The sequence below is a fragment of the Chiloscyllium plagiosum genome, unplaced genomic scaffold (assembly GCF_037043375.1).
Source record: "Chiloscyllium plagiosum isolate Xiang-an unplaced genomic scaffold, Cpla_swu_hap1 HiC_scaffold_35, whole genome shotgun sequence".
NCBI classification, from domain to species: Eukaryota; Metazoa; Chordata; class Chondrichthyes; order Orectolobiformes; family Hemiscylliidae; genus Chiloscyllium; species Chiloscyllium plagiosum.
Window position 1 is genome coordinate 30,668,745 of NW_028270173.1, and position 7,695 is coordinate 30,676,439.

The following is a 7,695-nucleotide window of genomic DNA, read 5'->3' on the forward strand; positions in this document are numbered from 1 at the left end:
TCTGTAACGATAATGTTTCCAGGGAATCAACTGAGAATGTTCTCCCATTACAAAAGGAGGCAGACATTTCATTGAGGGTTTGAATGCTCTTTGCAAATTAACTCAGACCCCATTCCAATCCTTACTTTTTGGAGCATTACTTTCATTGAGGTATTTGAACTGATGCATTGCAATGACTGAATGATTAAACCATGTTCCCGAATCTTGCAATAATTCGCATTTCTCTCTGAATTGTTTGTTTGGCAGGTTTCACACAGCCTAGTCAGACTGGTCGGTCTAGTTCCAAAGAAACCTAATTGTGCGAAAACTGTCAGATTAATATGAATAACTGAATGGTTTAACCATGTTCGCTATTAGAGTCGTACAGTCATAGAGATGGACAGCACAGAAACAGGCCCTTCAGTCCACCTTGTCCATGCTGACCAGATATCCCAACCTAATCTAGTACCTTTTGCCAGCACTTGGCCCTTATCCCTCTAAACCCTTCCTATTCATATACCCATCCAGATGCCTTTTAAATGTTGTAATTGTACCAGCCTCCACCACTTCCTCTGGCAGCTCATTCCATACACTCAACAGTCTCTATGTGTAAAAATTGTCCCTGAAGTCCCTTTTAAATCTTGCCCCTCTCACATTAAACCTAAACCCCTCGCATTTTAGCCTCCCTACCTTCCGGAAACGACATTGTCTGTTCACCCTCTCCATATCCTTCACGGTTTTTGTAAACCCCTATAAGGTCACCCCTCAGCCTCCGACACTCCAGGGAAAACAGCCCCAGCCTGTTCAGCCTCACCCTGTAGCTCAAATCCTCCAATCCTGGCAACATCCTTGTAAATCTTTTCTGAACCCTTTCAAGTTTCACAACATCCTTCCTATAGCAGGGAGACCAGAACTGAACACAGTGTTCCAAAAGGGCCCTAACCAAGGTCCTGTACAACCACAGCATGACCTCCAACCCCTGCACTGAAGTGAATTGTTAATCTGCGACAGCCCATTTTGCTCTCTGTAATAATTGAGGAGTCACAGCTGGAAAGGAAAATTGTTTCTTATTGGACACCAAAATAGAGCCACTGCTTGTTTTGTGTGTGGGCTAGTCCCAGCCTGGGGCAGACAGTTCTGTAGACCCACCCCTGAGTCTGCAGCACGATGGTCCTGTGGTTAGCACTGCTGCCTCACAGCACCAGGGACCCGGGTTCGATCCCAGCCTCGGGCGATTGGCTGTGTGGAATTTGCACAGTCTCCCCGTGTCTGTGTGGGTTTCCTCCCACTGTCCAAAGATGTGCAGGTTAGGCTGGATTGGCTGTGCTAAATTACCCCACAGTGTTCAGGGATGTGGTTAGGTGCAGGAGTCAGGGGTAAATGTAGAGTAATAGAGTGGGTTACTCTTCAGAGGGTCAGTGTGGACTTGTTGGGCTGAATGGCCTGTTTCCGTGCTGTGAGGATTCTACTCTATGAATACTGCCCAGAGTGTGGGGCCCGGACTGGTGGCTGGTTGCTTGCTGTTTTGAGTCAGAGCATGGAGATGAGCGGGTTTGTACTTTCCCTCTGTTACACAGGCTCATGTATACAACACTGAGAGGCCACATGATAGAGAATTCATGGTGCCTTTTTGAACACCTCTGTATCCCTGGGTCTGTCGCTTAAACAGATCTCTGCTCGCAACTCACAGTGTCCCCGGGAATGGGGCAGACCAAGATTAATCTTTGTGTATTTAGGGAAGAGATAGAATCCCCACAGTGCGGGAACAGGCCATTCGGCCCAACAGGTCCACACCAACCCTCCAAAGAGCATCCTACCCACACCCATCCTAAACCCTAACCCTGCCCTCCTCGTGGCTAATGCACCATCCTGCACACCCCTGGATACTGTGGACTATTTAACACAGGCCAATCCACCCTAACCCACAGCCCTGAACACTCTGGGCAATTTACTGTGCCAATCCACCGAAACCAGCACATCCCTGGACACAATGGGCAATCCACCTAAGCTGCACATCTTTGGACTGTGGGAGGAAACTGGAGCACCTGGAGGAAACCCACTCAGACACGGGGAGAATGTCACCCGAGGGTGGGATTGAACCTGGGTCCCTGCCGTTGTGAGGCAGCTGTGCTAACCACTGAGCCATCGTGCTGCCCCTAGATCTCCACTGTCTTTCTCTCCCTTCCATGTCACCTTCTCCTGCTATTGCTGAAGGCATCTCACTTACATAACAATGTAGGAACACAAGAAGTGGGAATGGGACTGACCAATTGAACCCCTTGATTTAATATGACCAAGGCTGGACTCATCTTGGCTTCAACTGCACTTTCCTGCCCACTCTCCATATCCCTTCAACCCATCCCTCATTAAACATCTGTCTATCTCCTCCTTAACGTGAATCAATGTCCTGGCATCCACCACACTCTGGGCTAATGAATTCACAGCACTTTGATGGAAGCACTTTCCCGTCATTACTTTTTTAAATTGGATACCTCTTAGTCTCAATTTTATTTCACTCTCTCATGGGATGTGGGCATTGCTGGCTGGGCCCAGCATTCACTGCCCGTCCCATACCCTCTGCGACTCCCTTGTTAGGTCCATGACCCCAACACCAACACACCCTCCACACCCAGCACCCTCCCTTGCCACCGCACAAAGTGCAAAATCTGCGCCGACACCTCCCCCTCACTTCTGTCCAAGGGCCCAAAGGATCCTTCCACATTCAGCAGAGATTTGCCTGCACTTCCACACACACATCATCTGTTGTGTCTGTTGCTCCCGAAGCGGTCTCCTCTACATTGGGGAGATAGAACGCCAATTTGTGGAACGTTTCAGGGAATATCTCTGGGACACCTGCACCAAACAACCCCACCGCCCTGTGCTCGACCACTTCAACTCCCCCTCCCACTCCCACAAGGACTTGCAAGTCCTGGGCCTCCTCCACCACCAAATTCTGGCCACCCGACGCCTGGAGGCAGATTGCCTCACCTTCTGCCTTGGGACCCTCCAACCACACGGAATCAATGTCGATTTCACCAGTTTCCATATTTTCCCTCCAATTCCAGATCCAACTTTCCAACTCGGCACCTCCATCTTGCACTGTCATAGAGTCATACAGTCATAGAGATGTACAGCATGGAAACAGACCCTTCGGTCCAACCCGTCCATGCTGACCAGATATTCCAACCCAATCTAGTCCCACCTGCCAGCGCCCAGCCCATATCCCTCCAAACCCTTCCTATTCATATACCCACCCAAATGCCTCTTAAATGTTGCAATTGTACCAGCCTCCACCACTTCCTCTGGCAGCTCATTCCATACACGTACCACCCTCTGCATGAAAAAGTTGCCCCTTAGGTCTCTTTCATATCTTTTCCCTCTCACCCTAAACCTATGCCCTCTAGTTCTGGACTCCCCGACCCCAGGGAAAAGACTTTGTTTATTTACCCTATCCATGCCCCTCATAATTTTGTAAACCTCTGTAAGGACACACCTCAGCCTCTGACGCTCCAGAGAAAACAGCCCAAGCCTGTTCAGCCTCTCCCTGTAGCTCAGATCCTCCAACCCTTGCAACATCCTTGTAAATCTTTTCTGAACCCTTTCAAGTTCCACAACATCTTTCCAATAGGAAGGAGACCAGAATTGCACGCAATATTCCAACAGTGGCCTAACCAATGTCCTGTACAGCCGCAACATGACCTCCCAACTCCTGTACTCAATACTCTGACCAATAAAGGAAAGCATATCAAACGCCTTCTTCACTATCCTATCTACCTGCGACTCCACTTTCAAGGAGCTATGAACCTGCACTCCAAGGTCTCTTTATTCAGCAACACTCCCTAGGACCTTACCATTAAGTGCATAAAATTTGCTTTCCCAAAATGCAGCATCTTACATTTATCTGAATTAAACTCCATCTGCCACTTCTCAGCCCATTGGCCCATCTGGTCCAGATTCTGTTGTAATCTGAGGTAACCCTCTTCGTTGTCCACTACACCTCCAATTTTGGTGTCATCTGCAAACTTACTAACTGTAACTCTTCTGCTCACATCCAAATCATTTATGTAAATGACAAAAAGTAGAGGACTCAGCACCAATCCTTGTGGCACTCCACTGGTCACAGGCCTCCAGTCTGAAAAACAACCCTCAACCACCACCCTCTGTCTTCTACCTTTGAACCAGTTCTGTATCCAAATGGCTAGTTCTCCCTGTATTCCGTGAGACCTAACCTTGCTAATCAGTCTCCCATGGGGAACCTTGTCGAATGCCTTACTGAAGTCCATATAAATCACATCTACCGCTCTGCCCTCATTAATCATCTTTGTTACTTCTTCAAAAAACTCAATCAAGTGTGTGAGCCATGATTTCCCACGCACAAAGCCATGTTGACTATCCGTAGTCAGTCCTTGCCTTTCCAAATACATGTACATCCTGTCCCTCAGGATTCCCTCCAACAACTTGCCCACCACCGAGGTCAGGCTCACCGGTCTATAGTTCCCTGGCTTGTCTTTACTGCCTTTTTAAACAGTGTCGCACCTGTCCATCTTCCTTTACAGCTACTGTTCCACCCTCCACTCTGTCACCGTCACCCTCCCCCTTCATCGACCTATCGCATTCCCAGCTGCCTCCCCCCCCAAGCCTCACCCACTCTTCCATTTATCTCTCAGACCCCTTGGGCACCCCCTCTCGTTCCTGATGAAGATCTTATGCTCGAAACGTTGACTCTCCTGCTCCTTGGATGCTGCCTGACCGGCTGTACTTTTCCAGCACCACACTCTCGATTCTGATCTCCAGCATCTGCCAGATCTGCTGAGTTTCTCCACCCAGACCCCGATGTTTGCAGCAGATTTCCTGCACACACTGTATTTGACGTTACTTTACCCAGGTCTCGGACCTCAGTGGTATTTCGAAACAGGGGCTCGGAAAAACTGCTTGAGTGAAGGGAAATGCAGAAGGGGTATTCATGGGGAGGTAGGAAATGGCAGAGAGAAAATCGTACGTGTGGAGAGAATTGCAGGTCAGTGTAGGAATTATGTAGGATAGGGACAATCACGTGGCAGTTACTGCGATATGGAACAATGTGAAAGGGGGGAAGTGATGATTGAAAGGGGTATCTGTGGGGTGAGTGAACGAAAGCTCAATAAACATGGGACTGGCCAGAGCAAAATGGCAGAAGTTCACTCACACCCTCGAGGATGCTCCCTCTGCTGGACAAATACAGAATAGTCTTCTGTATGGATTGTAAACAAGGAGATGGGTGGGATAGAGAAAAAGAAAGAGAGAGACAGGATCCACCAATTTTAGCTTCATCAGCAAACTTACTAACCATATCTCCTGTATTCACATCCAGATCATTGATATAAATGATGAAAAACCATGACCTAAATGAGCAGTGGGGCAGCATCTACAGGCTGAATGGTCTACTCCTGTTGCTACCTTGTGAGGGGACCATTGTAACTGTGCAGGCAGCTGGGGTGAATATCTTCCTTAATGCTGGAAAACGGTCAGATCCACAGACCCCAGCAGATGGATCACTGCCTCCCTCTGCTGGAGTAGCCCCTGCACTACACATTAGGGCCGGTTGAAGGTCCAGCCCAAAAACAAGCGAAAAGCCCTTCCTCATGAGGGGCTTATGCCTGAAACGTCGACTCTCCTGCCCCTCGGATGCTGCCTGACCGGCTGTACTTTTCCAGCACCACACTCTTCAACTCTGACTCTCCAGCATCTGCAGTCCTCACATTCTCCTACGTTATTGTCAGTACACCTCACAAATCTGCTCCTGTTTTGATCACCACCTCTCATCCCCAGGGGCACAGGGACAGCAGACCATTTATCCTGCCATTTAATGTAGCCATGGCTGATTGAACAGTTACCATTTACTCGCACTATCCCCATAGTCCCTTTCACCAATGATACCTAAAACTCTAAACTTTAAAGACAGCGAATTCCTGATTTCTTAGGATTCAAATTCCAGCATCTGTCGCAATTGGATTCGAACCTGCGCCTCAGAACATCTCCTGAGCTGTGGTTAGTCCCAATATCCCATCGCCTCCCCAACAAGCCACGCTCTTTTTCCCTTTTATGTCACGAATGGATCAAACTTGCTGTCAAAGGGATGGATGGAGACTGCTTCAAACGTTCCATTCTGTGGGGAATTCCCTACCTGCAACACGACATGGAAACCAATCCTCCAAAGTTCCATGCTCATTCCCATCCAACAATTGTAAGTGTTTCCTCTGGAAAACAGGAATGGTTTCTGCATGCTCACTTCTTCAAATTCCTTCCCAAATTTAAAGATGCCCATTTGTTGTCCCCAACACTCCACAGTATAAAGTCTGAGACTGACATCATTTCGTGGCTGTGGCAGCTCCTTAACCTGAATCAATGTTATGGAACCACGGGTGGTACGGTGGCTCAGTGGTTAGCACTGCAGCCTCACGGCACCAGGATCCAGTTTCGGTTCCACCCTCGGACACCTGTCTGTGTGGAGCTTGCACATTCTCGATGGGCCTAATGACCTGCTTCCACACTGTAGGGACTCTATGGTTTCTGTGCAATATTTCCCACATTTTCTCCAATGATGTCTATTTAATATGAAGACTGGGGATCCCCAGTGGCAAAACAAGCAATGCTGACACGAGAAACAGCACATGTGGTTCGGATCTGGAATACATTGCCTGAGATCACACAGGAGGCTCGATCAGTTGTGGCTTTCTGAGGAGAATTGGTTAATTATCTGATGTAGAAATAGGGCAATACTGTCTTACAGAGAGCTCTTCCTGGGGCGTAAGCACTCTCTTGATTCTCTTATTCCCCAAGTGTCATCGATGCACATTGGCACACATTGACCTGGCTACAGAATTGGCTATTGGGCAAGAAACATCGAGTGGAGATAAGGGCTTCTTTTTCAGGTGGGTGACCTGTAACCAGTCAGGGAAATTTGGCCTCAGACCATCGGGTGACCATCCTCCAGTGCGGACTTTGGGATATACAACAACTCAGAGTGGCCGAGCAGAAGCTGATAACCAAGTTCGGTACCCATGGGGATGGCCTCAACTGGGACCTTGGGTTCATGTCACACTACAGGTGACCCCACTACACTACACACTCTCCCTCACACACAAGCACACATACACACACACTCTTACATACTCACACAGTCACTCAGACCCTCTCTCATACACACTCTCTCTCTCATACACAGAAACATACACCTCCCACACTCACACACACTTTCACCAAGCTTTCACACATGCCAACACTCACCCACTCACATGCACATACCAACTCCCTCCCTCCCTCCCTCTCTCTCTCATACACACACACACATATTAGTCTACGGGGTGAAGTTATATTGGTAGAATTATATTTGCAGACACATTCTATTTTGCTCAAAAAATGCACAATCTGCACGCAGTCAATACATGTATGTTTTGTAAATTCCATGTTGGAAATAGAATCAAAGCCCTTCTTCAGGAAAGTTTGGGATACAGACAGATACTAACCTCACACCTTTAATGCATTGTCTGAGCTGAGTTAACACCATTTGTTAAGAAACCTTAAGTTATCTTGAAAAGGTGACTTGAAAGAAGTTCTGCGATTTACATATTAATGAATTGAAATATTCTAATGATGAAAGACTTAACAACAATCCAGGTTTGTTCAATATATCATTACAGTTGCATGACACTGTAAATCTTTGCTATAAATTCTGGG

General features: G+C 47.8%; 1 protein-coding gene across 1 annotated transcript in view; it reads left to right on the top strand.

Moving 5' to 3' along the window:
* Positions 1-296, top strand: part of LOC122545887 (cytochrome P450 2K1-like) — a 31,489-nt gene extending 31,193 nt beyond the window's left edge. Inside the window, exon 9 of the mRNA XM_087978884.1 lies at positions 1-296. This exon is cut by the window's left edge and continues 345 nt beyond it. The gene's annotated coding sequence lies outside the window, so the exon portion shown is untranslated.
* Positions 297-7,695: the final 7,399 nt, after the last annotated feature.